We start from the raw sequence: 14530 nt of genomic DNA, 5'->3' as shown, positions 1-14530 counted from the left end.
GCCATTATGGCAGATATACAATTATATAATTTTGATTCCTTAAACTAATATGTGTTATACTTAAAGCGCACAACAGTGCGAATGAATTATAACGGTGTCTCAATCGAACCGCGTGATGATCGCTCGGCCCAGCTGCAACGATGACGATGATACGCCACACACAACGATGATACGGCACACGCACCGCACCCGCGGTCGAGGACTTCTTCCTCACGCTGGTTGTAATTGATTTTCTCTTCACTCGCGCTATACAGAGAATCCCGTTAGGGGGAAATAACTTCACCAGCCACGAACTGATAACGGTATAATCTCCACTATATGATGGACGCGAACAAATTTGCGACCGATGTCTTCGGACTGCGCGAGCTGACTGATATATTTGTTGGGGAGTACAAAAATAAATATAAACATAAAAAAACATGAAAAAAATATCAAAGAATTATTAAAATCGAAGAATAGAGTAGAAAAGGGGAGAGGAAAATAAGAGGACTGAAGATGTAATGATTATGCAGAATAGCGAAAAAAAATAGTAATCGAATTGTTTTCCTTTTTCGAGTTTTTTTTTGTTTTGCGAGTTTTTCTCTCCACAGAGTATATTTACAGGTATTCAAATGCGGAAGGACAGAATGGACAAGGAGTCATGATCCAGAATGAACGCGCTAGAGTGACACATATGCAATGATGGAAGGAGAGGAAGACCGTACAACCGAAACCTCAACCTGGTCAATAAAGAGGGAGGCACACACACCTGTAAGATTTTATGATTTATGATTATTTTATCATTATTTTATGATTTATGAGTTAATTTATTTTATTTCAATGGTTCTATCATAACTTATGATTTTAATAATTAAAAAAAAACTCAGAACAAATAAGGAAAAAAAGTCCAAGGGTTATGTGTGGAAGAGAACATTCTATTCAAATATATCGTTTTAGGAAAAAAAATAATATAAGATAAATACCCAAACTAGGGAAGGAAGCAACAAAGACATATGAGATGAACCCGCATGAAAGAAATCATGTAGAAGAAAAAATTATGAAATATGTTAATTTAATATATATATATATATATATATATATATATATATATATATATATATATATATATATATATATATATATATATATATATATATATATATATATATATATATATATCAAATTAACATATTTCATCATTTTTTCCGTTATCAGTTCGTGGCTGGTGAAGTTATTTCCCCCTAACGGGATTCTCTGTATAGCGCGAGTGAAGAGAAAATCAATTACAACCAGCGTGAGGAAGAAGTCCTCGACCGCGGGTGCGGTGCGTGTGCCGTATCATCGTTGTGTGTGGCGTATCATCGTCATCGTTGCAGCTGGGCCGAGCGATCATCACGCGGTTCGATTGAGACACCGTTATAATTCATTCGCACTGTTGTGCGCTTTAAGTATAACACATATTAGTTTAAGGAATCAAAATTATATAATTGTATATCTGCCATAATGGCAGAAGGAGCCCCGTTTGATATGGAGATTGAAACTGATGTTTCCTTCTCACTAACTACAACGGGGACTGGGAAGTCGCTTAAACGCGTCCCTCCCTTGGAAGATGTCTCTTCACAGGAAGAACTAACCCACCTTAACAAGTCCCCCTCAAGAAAATTTGCAAACCTTTCCTCTTCACCCCCTCAATCTCCCGTTCACGCTTCCGATCAACTCCCGAACTTGCCACCCAGCCCTACTGATCCCGCTCCCGCTCAACCATCGACCCCGTCCTCCCCATCAGTTGTTTCCTCTCCTCGTGTCTAGGTCTATCCAGAAGATGCCTGGATCTGGCCCATGGGTTGTTTTCTTCCGGCCCTAAACCCAACGGGAAATCGCTCAACGCTCAATCGCTCAGATCATGAAAGATCTGACAAAAAATTATTCCTCCGTGGTCGAAATTAGAAAGGTTAGACCGAACAAACTGCGTGTTGTCGTGGCTGATCGGAAGCAAGCTAGCGAGATTGTTGTCGACAATAGGTTCGTAGTAGAATATTGCGCCTATGTGCCCTGCCATAACGTAGAAATCCCTGACTACGTTATGGCGGATAAATTGAGGCTTCCGCTGCGTCTCTTAGTGTCAAAGCTCATGATTTGCAAAAAATGCAAGTCAATTGGTCACACAGCAGATAACTGCGCCAACCACTTGCGGAGAGCAACATGTGGGCAAATCCTGCAGTGCGACTGAGCATAAGTGTTCATATTGCGGGGGGACCCCACATGAGCTCTCAGCTTGTGAAACTTACAAGAGTCGCTGGGAGAAGCAGAAGCGCTCTTTAAAGGAACGCTCGAAACGCACTTTTACGGAAATTTTAAAGGGCGCTTCTGCACAGGCCCAACAACAACAACATCCAATCTCCTCAAACAATATCTTTTCCACGTTGCCAGTTGACGAAATGGAAGCGGACACAGCTCACGGGCACACGGGGTTTATTTCCCAAGGGAATCCCCGGCGCAAAAATGTGACTACTCCTAAAATTCAGGAGCATTATATTGTTCCAGATGATTGGAGACAAGTACGAGTTATAGCTATTCAAAAACCCGGAAAACCCGCGTCCAACTTCAATTCGTACCGCCCAATAGCAATGCTGTCTTGTATACGGAAATTGTTGGAGAAAATGATCTTGTTTCGCCTTGAACAAAGACATTTGAGATGAATCAGCATGAAAGAAATCATGTAGAAGAAAAAATGATGAAATAATTTAATTTAATATATATATATATATATATATATATATATATATATATATATATATATATATATATATATATATATATATATATATATATATATATATATATATATATATATATATATATATATATATATATATATATATATATATATATATATATATATATATATATATATATATATTCAAATGTCCACCTAGGGCTTCCTCGCACACCTTGATCCGGAACAGGTAATTTTCGATGACTTTTCGGCACATATGGGGCGGTATCTCGGTCATAACTTCACAAATGTTGTCTTTCAAATGTTCAAGAGTTTGCGGAGAGTTAGCATAGACACGGTCTTTGGCATAACCCCACAAAAAAAAAGTCTAGCGGGTTCAAATCGCATGATCTGGACGGCCAATTGGCATCACCAAAACGCGAAATTATGCGTCCCTCAAATTTCGTTCACCATGAAAATTCGGTCGTGTTGTGTAGCACGTGGCGCCATCCTGCTGAAACCACATGTCATCCGTATCCATATCTTCAATTTGTGGCAAAAAAAAATCGGTTAACATGCGTGAATGGCCTAGCGCTGACCATTCACGGTTACCGTCTCGCCGTCCTCATTTTCAAAGAAATACGAACCGATGACTCCACCAGACCATAATGCGCACCAAACAGTGACTTTTGGCGGATGCAATGGCCTCTCAACAATCACGTGTGGATTTTCTGAGCCTCATATACGGAAATTTTGGGTGTTCACCTAGCCACCGAGCTCGAAATGTGCCTCATCGCTGAATACAATTTGATGCGAAAATTCAGCATTTTGCTGCTGTCGTTCGTTCACCCAATGCCCGACGCATTCCATGGTCACCACGCTCTAATTTTTGTACCAGTTGGACTTTATATGGATGTAGGTGCAAGTCCAAATGCAAAATTCGCCACAATGATGTGTTTGACAAGCCCAATTGCTGAGCACGCCGTGGAATCGAAACATTCGGGTCATCCTCCATCCTCCGCAGCAACAGCAGCAATATTTTCGGCCGAACGCACATTACGATGATGCACAGGTTTCACAATCTACGGATCCAGTTTGTTCGAATTCACGCACTACATTAGCGATTGTGTGCTCTGTAGGCCGTCCATGACGACCAAAATCCGTCCGTAATGCTCGAAAAACATTTGCCGGTTTTTCATCATTTTTATAGTATAATTTAACAAAATTAACACGTTGTGCGATGCTAAAACGATCCATATTGTAAAATGGCAGACATTCAACTAACGATATGACGATATGACGGTTGACAGCTATGTCAAACGGTTGTCAGCGCAGGGTTGTATACTTTCGGAAGCCCGAAATGGAAACCCCTGTATATAAATATAAATATTGAAAACTATATGTTATATGAAAACTATATGTATGTTGCGTATAAGGGAAGAAGGGCTAAATAGCAGAAAATAAGGTCATATGAAAAAAAATTGTTGCAAAAACAAACGAAAATTTCCTAATTAACAAACGATTTCTAAGAAAAAAAAAGAAAATGAGTTTCAAAAAAAAATTATAATAAAGAAAAAAAAGTGTGTAAATCAAAATGGAATAAAAAAATGTGTAATGTGTGTCTTCCTGGAACGGAAGGTTTGTTGTAGAATGGACGTTGCTTTTCAACATCTGTGAGAAAGGTTAGCATCATAATATATTTTGGATGAAAGCCAACAGCTGATAATTTCTGCGATAGATGTTCTATCGCACATTTGTTTTTCAGTAATTGTTGATGAACGACGAAACCTACGTCAAGACAGATTGCAAACTGCTGTATAAAATTCGTGCCCAAAAAATCTGCATCGCAAAATGTTGATCTTGATAAACTCTAAAAGTCATAGGAAAGCAGTTTTGATGTAGAATTTGAAATATAAAAGTTAGAGCGAAAAAACCCGCTTTTTCATGGTCACCCTAATGCAACCTAGGAAAAAAGTGCTAAATCGATTATATTAAAATATAGAAAAAAGCTTTGTTCTATAAAGTTATTTAAAATAATTGGGACTACAACATTGTCGAACTATGTTTATCTCTATCTATAAAGATAAGAAAGTTAGATTTTTTATTTCATCGACAATAACATAAAAATGGGCTCTCTATCATATGTAACAACTTTGTCGAAGACAGTTTTTATCTAAATATCTGCCACAAAGTTGTTTTTTAACTAAATTGCATTAGGATAACCATGAACAAAACTGTTCATGAGTTTATCATTATCAACATTTTGCTATACAGAATTCGTCAATATCTTAATCCGGTTCAAAGTTATTGATGGGTTTTCACCCAAAAACTAATTTCAGTTTTTACTTTACTCAAATACAAAAAATAACATATCTTCGAAAATCACATATTATACAGAGCGAAATTTGTTCTTTCAAATTCCGTCAACAAGCATTTTTTTATGTTTGCCTCAGAAAGAATGGAAAGCAGTTGAATAGAGCATAGCTTTTGGGAAGAAATATCATTTTCTAAAAATCTTTCGAAGACAGTTTGTATTTAGAATTTGGAATATATAAGTTAGAGTATAAAAACCGTTTTTTTTCATGGAGACCCTAACGCAACTTATAAAAAAAGGGCGCTATATCGGTTATTTCAAGAGATAGAAAAAAACTTTGTTCTACAAAGGTGTCTCAAATAACTGGGACTATAACATTGTCGAACTATGTTTACCTCTATCTATAAAGATAAGAAAGTTATATTCTTTATTTCTTAGACAATTTTGGTCAACCTATTTTTGATAACATGAAAATGAGCGCTATATCATATGTCACAACTTTGTCAAAGACAGTTTTTGTCTTGAGAATAACCGTCGAGCTCTAAATGCTAATTTCCACTTAAATGCATCTCCTGGACCATTATACAGTAGGAGTAAGACGAACAGTGACAAAACTGTTTGTTCTACTTCTAAGGAATGTCTCGCATCCATAAGCGGAAATCAAATCGTGAAATGTGGGCTGCCCACTCTAGCGACTCTAGCGAAATAGTTGAGGATATGTCGGTTGTTGAAACGGGTTTCCTTTGCACTCTGTTGCAATATGCACCAAAGAAGTTGAACCCCGTCAATTGTTCAGAATACTTAGCCAAGGTATATCGTGACTTTACATTTAGACCATTTGTTTGGAGCCACCCTACCATGCAAATAGGATTATTTTCACACAAACACACTAATCGTCACCTTCTTGTAGTAATCGCCAAAAATACATTAACTACACTGTTCCAAGAGGTCGTGAAAATGAATCATCACGTCATCAGCTACCACGATAGAAGACAGCAAAACACATTCGCTAATTATATCTTCGTCCGCTGTTTGCCACTATAAATTGTGATCTTTCGGTACTCGTAGATCGGAGATCCAACTGTGGGAAACCTTTGACAGCTAAACTGTTGTGGCCTTAAAAACCGCAACATAAACAGAAACCATTTTAGCGCGAAGGGTACATACCGTTGCTGCTGACTTTGGTTTCATATTTACAACAAATAGTATTTCAGCCGATCGCGCGATCGACGGCTCGAGCCCCTGGAATGTGAACAAGAATATACGTTCACTTCTATTGCTGGGGCTGGTGTTACTAAATGCAACTCGTAAGACTTCAAGGCGAGTCTTCCCGAATAGCAGACGGTGAAAATGTCGTTCAGTGAATGAAGTCAGGGAAGTAAATTCCTTCGAAGCGGCTGCCGCTTCGGAATCGGCTGTGATTGTTGTTGTTGGGCGCGCGCACACTAAGGTGTGTATGAGCAATGTGGCTGTTTGTTTTATTCAAACACCGTTGTTGGTACGAATAATCATTGTGGTATGAAAATAGCTCTTTTTTGTTCTTGTGAAAATTTTTTACTACTTTCCGTATATTTTCCAACTTACTAAGGGTTATTAAAGTCTCTTCAATACTACATATACACAGACTCATGAAACCAACGCGATTCGATAACCCATTCACAGACGTTAGTAATCGATTCATACACTCCCATTTGAACGCTCCCTTCCCAGCTGTCCATGATTGAATCACAACAACCAAACGAGAGAGGGAGCGAAGATTGGTTCAATTAAACCATTGAACAATTCATAACGCACAAGGTGTACCTCGGGTAAAAAAGGAAGAATGATTATTAATGTCGTTTATGGAGGGTAACAACGGTCGCCCAGGCTGTCACTAAAGTGGCATAAATTACCTGTGGAATTGACACACCTTCTCTTCTCTGCCTACGTGATGGCACGCAGTCAAGCTGACTGGTAGTATGTAATGTGAAATAATGTGTGGATCATAAATTTTCTGCCGCGAATTTAATCTTCTCGTGTATGGCGATGGCGATGGTATGAGTTTCAAACATGAAGATTGTGTTCTTATTTCGTTGTTTTTATTTTTGGAGACATATAAATAGAAATCGTACAAATTATCTATATGAACTTTACTTACTTTTCGCACCCAAATGTCTACCATCATTATTAAACATTTATAGTAGTCGTTACTGAAATACCCGGAACTTTTTTCCTAGGTTGTGAAATTCCTCGATATACTCAATTATACAACTAGTAAACACATTTATTTGTCTGAACAACTTTTTTGCATCGTGAAAATAGAAATAGTGTTTTAGACATGTGCCTTTGCACTATTAGGATTTTTAAAAAATGTAGCAGAAAATTCTCGATTACATCAAGAAGGCTATACCGATCAATACCGGTATGGTTTATTGGAAGGAAATGCTTTTAATGTTAACGACAAACCATGCTCAGGACGACCGCAAAAAAATCGAGCCTTATTAACTACACACTACGCAAAAATCAGAGGGACAGAGTGCGAAATCGGATTTTTTTTTCATTCAATCACTGGATTAATCAATCAATTAATCAACACACTCAAATGATTACAAAGCCAACGGTGGTCCTACGTCAACTTTGCAGTTGTATCTTAGGCGTAACCCACACATAGTTTTTTTCATGTGAGAAAGGTTTTTCCGACTTTGAGGGGATGAATCAAAAATTAAATTGAAGAAAATAATTCTTCTTTTATATTCAAACTAGCTGACCCGGCAAACTTCGTCCCGCCCATAATTTATTTTTCGTTATCACATCCACGTTTTCTTACTGTTCATACTGTTCAAGCGCTGTTCATGGGTCCAATCGCAGAATTATTCATTGAGTGATCTTATTATCTACCCTTTAAAATTACCTTTTACTATAAAATTCCTAGTACTACTACCAAAACTCGAGATTATAGTATCAGATTATTTTCAGACACAATTCACGTTCAAGATTTTTCAACCACTTGCAATAACATGTTTCTCCGTTACGTTACATGCCAAATTTTATTTTTTTTTTGCTTGACTATTTGCTTGATTAATTCTCGAGTAATGTAGAAATTTGTGTTTCATTTGTATGGCAGCCCCCTCTTAGAGAGGGGTGTGGAGTAGAGATGTGCCATCCGCTCATGAGCTGTTCCGAAGAATCGACTCTTTGAAGTGAGTTGACGCGGAACAGCTCGCAAAAAAAATCAAACAGCTCTTCAGCTCACTTTGATGATGATGAAGGAGAGAAAAGAGCTGTAGAATTGAAGAGAGTGTGTGAGCTGTAAGATTCAAATGAACTGACCGTCTCTCGCTCTTCGTGTTAAGACATCAGTTTAGTTTCATTTGTCCCTCGTCTTTTCAACTGTTATATTCGCGTTGACGGCATTGAGCTTTGTTTACCAGTTTAGGGGGCGCCAAAAATAATAATTGGCTCTCAGGCAGAATGAACACGTTTTTAAAATTCAAATTATTAATGAAAATTAACTTCTGTGTATCAAATGAGTATTCTATTTCAATGAGAAACACTTTGTTTGCAGGCGGTGCAAAAATCTCATAAGATTTTTTTTTTTTTGAAAAAAAACTTTCTATTGTAATGTAAAGCCTCAGTAAAAATGTCGGAAATGTTGTACTCGCCGAGTCTGTTGTAAATAATAGTCTGAAATACGTGTTTCAAGTAATTAATAATATGGTGTGAAAAATTTCATTTGAATTTTAACATTTTCAAACTGGCTTCGTGGCTATCGAGCTTGGGACCCAAATTGAAAGTCGGCACTGACAACTGAGCTGAAGAGCTGTTCATAAAGAACAGCTCATTTAGATGAGCTGATATGATCAGAGCTGTTCATCATGATGAGCTGATTTGCACACCTCTAGTGTGGAGTGTCTCACTACCGTAAAAACATTTATTGCACCCTAAAACCTCCACATGGCAAATTTCATTTCATTTGTTCGATTAATTACGAGTAATGCAGAAAATTGTGTTTCATTTGTATGGCAGCCCCCTCTCAGAGGGGGAGGGGGTAGAGTGCCTCCTTAATTCTCGAGTAATGCAGAAATTTGTGCTTCATTTGTATGGCAGCCCCCTCTATGAGACGGGGGAGAGGCATCTAACCACCATAGAATCATTTATTGCACCCTAAAACTTTCACACAGCAAATTTCGTTTCATTTGCTTGACGAATTCTCAAGAAGTTTAGAAATTTATGTTTCATTTGTATGGCAGGCCCCCCCCCCCCCTTAGAGAGGGGGGAGGCGTCTCAGACTATCAAGAAAACCTTCCCCGGCCCCAAAAACCCCAACATACCAATTTTTATGTCGTCATTTCATGACAGAAATTCATTTATATATATATATATATATATATATATATATATATATATATATATATATATATATATATATATATATATATATATATATATATATATATATATATATATATATATATAAATGGATTTCTGTCTGTCTGTCTTATTCTTATGGACTCGGAAACTACTGAACCGATCGACATGAAAATTGGTATGTTGGGGTTTTTGGGGCCGGGGAAGGTTTTCGTGATAGTCTGAGACCCCTCCCCCCTCTCTAAGGGGGGGTACATTTTACACTTTTTACTTTATAAATGCGAAAATGCAAGACAGGCCGCTGAAATTGTTATTGATGATTTTTTTTTACATTTTTTTTCATTGCAGCTCACTAAATTGTGATCTCTACTGTCAACAAATGAACCGTTTGGAGCTAGCGATTGACCAGAAACGTTAAGATTTGGCCAACAGTAGAGGTGTTGTGTTCCATCAGGACAACGCAAGGCAATTCCGAGAGCTTGATAAGGATGTTTTAATGCATCCACCACATAGTTCGGGCCTGGCACCAAACAATTATCACCTTTTTCTCGCATTGGAAAATTTCCAGAGTGATAAGAAATTGGGATCAAGAAAAGATTGTAAAAATCTATTGCTATTGTTTTTCGCTAATAAGGGCCAAGTCCTCTATGATAGAGACATTATGAAGCAACCTTTCGAATGGCAACAAATTTTCCAACAAAACGGTGTATATTTGACCCAAATCGGACAATCCGAAGCATATTGAAAATAGTTTTGAATTTCACCCAAACATAATGGATTACGTTTTTTATTTTTACGTAACCTAGGTTCGCACGAGTTCCGCATGTATGGCGGCATTCGATTTTTTTGGAATATTTGCAATTGCGCGAGTATGACGGCATTCATTCGCTAAGGGTTAAAAAAAGTGGACAAACCAAGATCAGATTTTTGATTGAACAACCAACATACCCTATACAATTTACATGCTGCATCTTCATGTTGTCGTGAACCTAAAACAACTGTAGAATTGAATGAGTGTACGCTTAATAATTTCCAGTGTTTGGATATCGGTCAAAATCGAATGATACACAAGGTGTCATGCAAGTAACCTCTCACAAATATGTAACCAAACATGAGTGGATCATTCAGATACTTGTTCGAATGACAGTAATCACTTGTGTTACACTAAATGATTAAACAAAGAGAGGAACGATGACAGTTGACTGCATATCCGAGCTGTACCAAATATCGCACACCATTCTCGGAGGCTGCAAACAAGTCTGAACCGCATATATCGTCCCGTTCTACTATAGCGAAAACCACTGCACAGACAAGTGCAGAGCGAGAAATGATAGAAGAAGAATTACGTCATCATTCGGTCACCATTTGCGGAGAGCAGCGAATAGGAAAAGAGCTAAACGAGAGAGTTTTTGTGTTCTCACTAGAACGGTGTTGCTAGTAAAACTATGCCGTCTGTATGGGTATATATATCAAACGCCGAAAATCATTAAAATGGTCAAAAGTCATGTTACCGACAGTGTCTTAAAATATCAACAAATATTCACGAGTAACGAATATGATTTTATTTCAATGTAATCGACTTTTTTTCAGCTTGAAACACACTTCCCTTATTATATTGATGACAATAACAAACGAGTTCATTTTTTTCATATCGCTGATACATGAACAAATTTGCTATAATAAATGAATGCGGCATTGAGTGGCGTTCATATCTTCGCTGTTATTTAAACTTTGAATAACCAAAGCAACAAATTGATATTCATCACATTCGAAACGATATTCGTTCTGGCATTGATTTTGAGTCAAAATTCAAAAATAAAAAAATAGTCAGGCTGGACCATTTAGAGAACAATAACGCCTGAGTTCGATGAAACGTACTTTGTAAGAAATCGTGCAGGATTTTGTTTGGCGACACGGCAACAACGGCATAGATAAAAACCAACCGCAAACAGCTGTCTCATGTTAAAAGTAAACAACAGCTGATATTCATTTGGCTAAAATGAAATTCAATTCTGGCATCTTGAATAATCAAGATGAAAAAGACACTGGGTGGAAAAATTAGCTTCAAAACATATTGAAGAACAAAAGTTCATTTGCTCATATTCACTGGTTGGGTGGATCTGTCATTTTGATTTTTGTTTGGAATATATAGGTTTTCGATGCAACCTAACCTGAAAATCTATGCATTCGAGCTTAGCGAAGATGATTTTTTTCAACACTGGTTACCGACAATAACTGATTGAATTGAAACGTGCTCTGCTTCAAAAACGCCAGAAATATCAGGAAAGACAATAAAAAATGATTTTTATTGATGACAATGCCCCGTCACACCAAGCAGGACCGTCCAGGGAAACGACTATGCTACTTAATTGTGATCAACTATGCCTGCAGCTCATTTGTCAGATTTGGTTATTTTTGATTACCATTTGTTTCCATCTATGGGATACGTATTTGCTGAGCAGCGATTCTCATGAAAATGTGCAGAAATTACTCGATGACGATGACTATTTCTAATAAAATAAAGATAATTTACCAATGGGAAAAAAAATGATCTTCCAATGGGTGATGGTCAATAAAATATTTTAAAATCATTCCATTCAATGAACGTGTATTTTTGATGACAAATCCGATTTCATATTAAAACAACGGTATGATTCGAAATTTCTTGTTATGTTAAATGTTATAATATTGTTTATATGTGCATATTCTAAGAAGGTTTCTTCTAGAAACATTATTTATTTTTGCCCCAGCATAAATATTATTTTTCTAATTGATATGAATATTTTAAAAAAATGTATATTTTTTCTAAACACATTTGTGAAAACTCTTACACTCATCTGAGAAGTTATTCTTGAATAATAATAGAGTCAATTGATCCGAGAGATAAAAAACATCTCCTGTTCCGCAGGCATTTTCCTTTCAATTAGTATAATGCAATGATGAAGTGTGTACTCATTTGGCAGAAATTTTCTCAATACGGTTGAAAATTCGTAGATATGCCAAGTGTTTAATGTTATCATATGTGAAGTTTATAAATTTATAAACTCCCCTGAATTCAGTATCTACAGATCAGATTTCCCAAGCACTAGTTGCTTCATAACTTGTAAGGTATCAAATAAATCATTTAAACAGTTACATCTACGATAGCAAAATTCATCATTTCCTGACGCATCAAATCACCTTTCCCGAAGCCGTATCCAAACCCCGTCACCAGACCGTGACGAAAGCAAACCTGTTACCATTCTGGAGGATCTCGCCGATTCTCACCGGTTCTCTCCGACAGAGCAAAAGAATAAACACCCCACGAGTGAGCGCATCACCTGCAAACAAATTCTCACCATCACCACAACAAGTTCACTTCCAGGGACGAGGGGGCCATCAACCGGTGCTCAAAGGCCAAAGTCACAGTAATTTAGCGCAAGCGGTTCCGTGTTTCCATTCAATTCTAATAAACTCGCTGTCAGGTAAATTCCCATAATTCAGAAACACATTACAGCCGGTCATTAGCTGTGCTGGGCGACGCGAATTGGTTACGGCGGCAGATGAGGTGAGGTGAGCAGGCTAGCTTGTTATGATATCACGAAAACGCAGACATCGTTGCTGAAGCGATTAACATAACGCTGCTTTTACACCCTATTCGACATTGCCGTACGGTTTATTTAGTAGCTTATCGCTAAATTAGCCCTGTACCAGACGTTTCTGCAGAATGATGTCACGGAGGAAGCAGATTGTCGAGAGGGTACGAATTCTTAGCAATTTGGTTGATTATTTCGTTGCCAGTGTAAAAAAAGCCGCCCGAGGGTTATTTTTTCTGTCATTGCATATATACGATTATATAATGTACACTAAAAGGTTTTTTTTTTATTATGCTTCACATGTGTTTTCAGCCCAAATAATATGATACTGCAACTAAACACTGCACAAAACCCACTTTTTTATTCCTAGAAAAACTCTGTCACTGTTGGCAATTCCAAATGACATAATTTTTATGCCATGCACGAACAAGTTTTCTCCGTTCTTCTACCGGTTTTTACAGTTTTACCACAGATTTTGAAATCAGTCCTCCAATAACAGCCTAACGTTTAAGAGCGTGCGCGCGCGCTTACACTTGTTGGCTCTGATCAGGAATGAGTATCACTGTGATGACTCCGGGGAATAGCATAAATTTCAAGAATTTACTACCTTCATGTATTTGCAACGAGGTTAATAAGCTGACCGAATACAGGAATGTTACATGGTACACGTTACTGAAAACATTGATGCAGTTGTGGTGTGCCGTATGGGGGTTTGCATCTTTACGTTTCTCATGCAGTTATGAATTAAAAATTGGGTATCCTTCCATTATTTCAAACTCATGACAAGAGCACAAGTTAACTTTTTTTTGCTTGTCTATTTTTGATATGGATAATTCTATTGGTCAAATTTCAGAGCAATCAAGCGGCTGAAGCAGTGGCGTAGTGTAGGGGGAAGGGGGGGGGCGGTCCACCCACGACCGTGATAATAACCTCTTTCCTTACGACGTTTAGCCTTCCTAAACTCTTTCTACTGCTTACTTCTCTCCCGCTTATTTTTCCTATTATTTAATGCACTTATTAATAACTTCATTTCTTTTCTCTTTTCTTTCCAGATACTCACAATCAATCACCGTATCAGTCCGCGTAATGTTACGGTAGGACGTTGGATGGTCAACCGTATCCAAAAGTTAATTGCAACGGTCGGCTATATTCGTGCCGTTTCTTCAGCACCAGTGTGCTACGAAAGGTGCGGGGGTAGCTTGGCCCACCGAAAGATTTACTAATCTCACCTAACACTGCTCCGAAATCAATTTACGCACAATAAAGCTCCCGTTTGTACACACTTGCCAAAACTTATGTTTGTTATTATTTCTTTTCTTCTTCTTCTTCTCCTCTTTTTACCCTGACAGCTTCCGCTTTTGAGCCGCCTTGACAGATATCAGAACTGTCATCTATCCCTCACTCGAAATCGGTACTCGCCGATTACACCGACTGGCTACAGTCGATACCCGGTGGCGTGAACACTTGGTAAACAACGGCATTTACGGAAAGTCGTTTCTATGGTATATTCTTGAATGCCTAGGCTTCAGAAATATGAAGGAAAATATCGTTTTTTTTAAATTTCTACACCCAAACTAGAAATGGTTTGTATGTATACGA

The 14530-nt window shown here is 37.7% G+C and overlaps 1 protein-coding gene across 1 annotated transcript in view; it reads right to left on the bottom strand.

The window, feature by feature from the left end:
- The window catches only part of LOC129777071 (uncharacterized), a 183357-nt gene extending 177120 nt beyond the window's left edge, over nucleotides 1-6237 (bottom strand). Inside the window, exon 1 of the mRNA XM_055783137.1 lies at nucleotides 6177-6237. The gene's annotated coding sequence lies outside the window, so the exon portion shown is untranslated. The remainder of the gene's footprint in view (nucleotides 1-6176) is intronic.
- Nucleotides 6238-14530: the final 8293 nt, after the last annotated feature.

The sequence above is a fragment of the Toxorhynchites rutilus genome, chromosome 3, assembly GCF_029784135.1.
Source record: "Toxorhynchites rutilus septentrionalis strain SRP chromosome 3, ASM2978413v1, whole genome shotgun sequence".
Lineage (NCBI taxonomy): Eukaryota > Metazoa > Arthropoda > Insecta > Diptera > Culicidae > Toxorhynchites > Toxorhynchites rutilus.
This window is presented reverse-complemented; position numbering and strand designations above follow the sequence as displayed.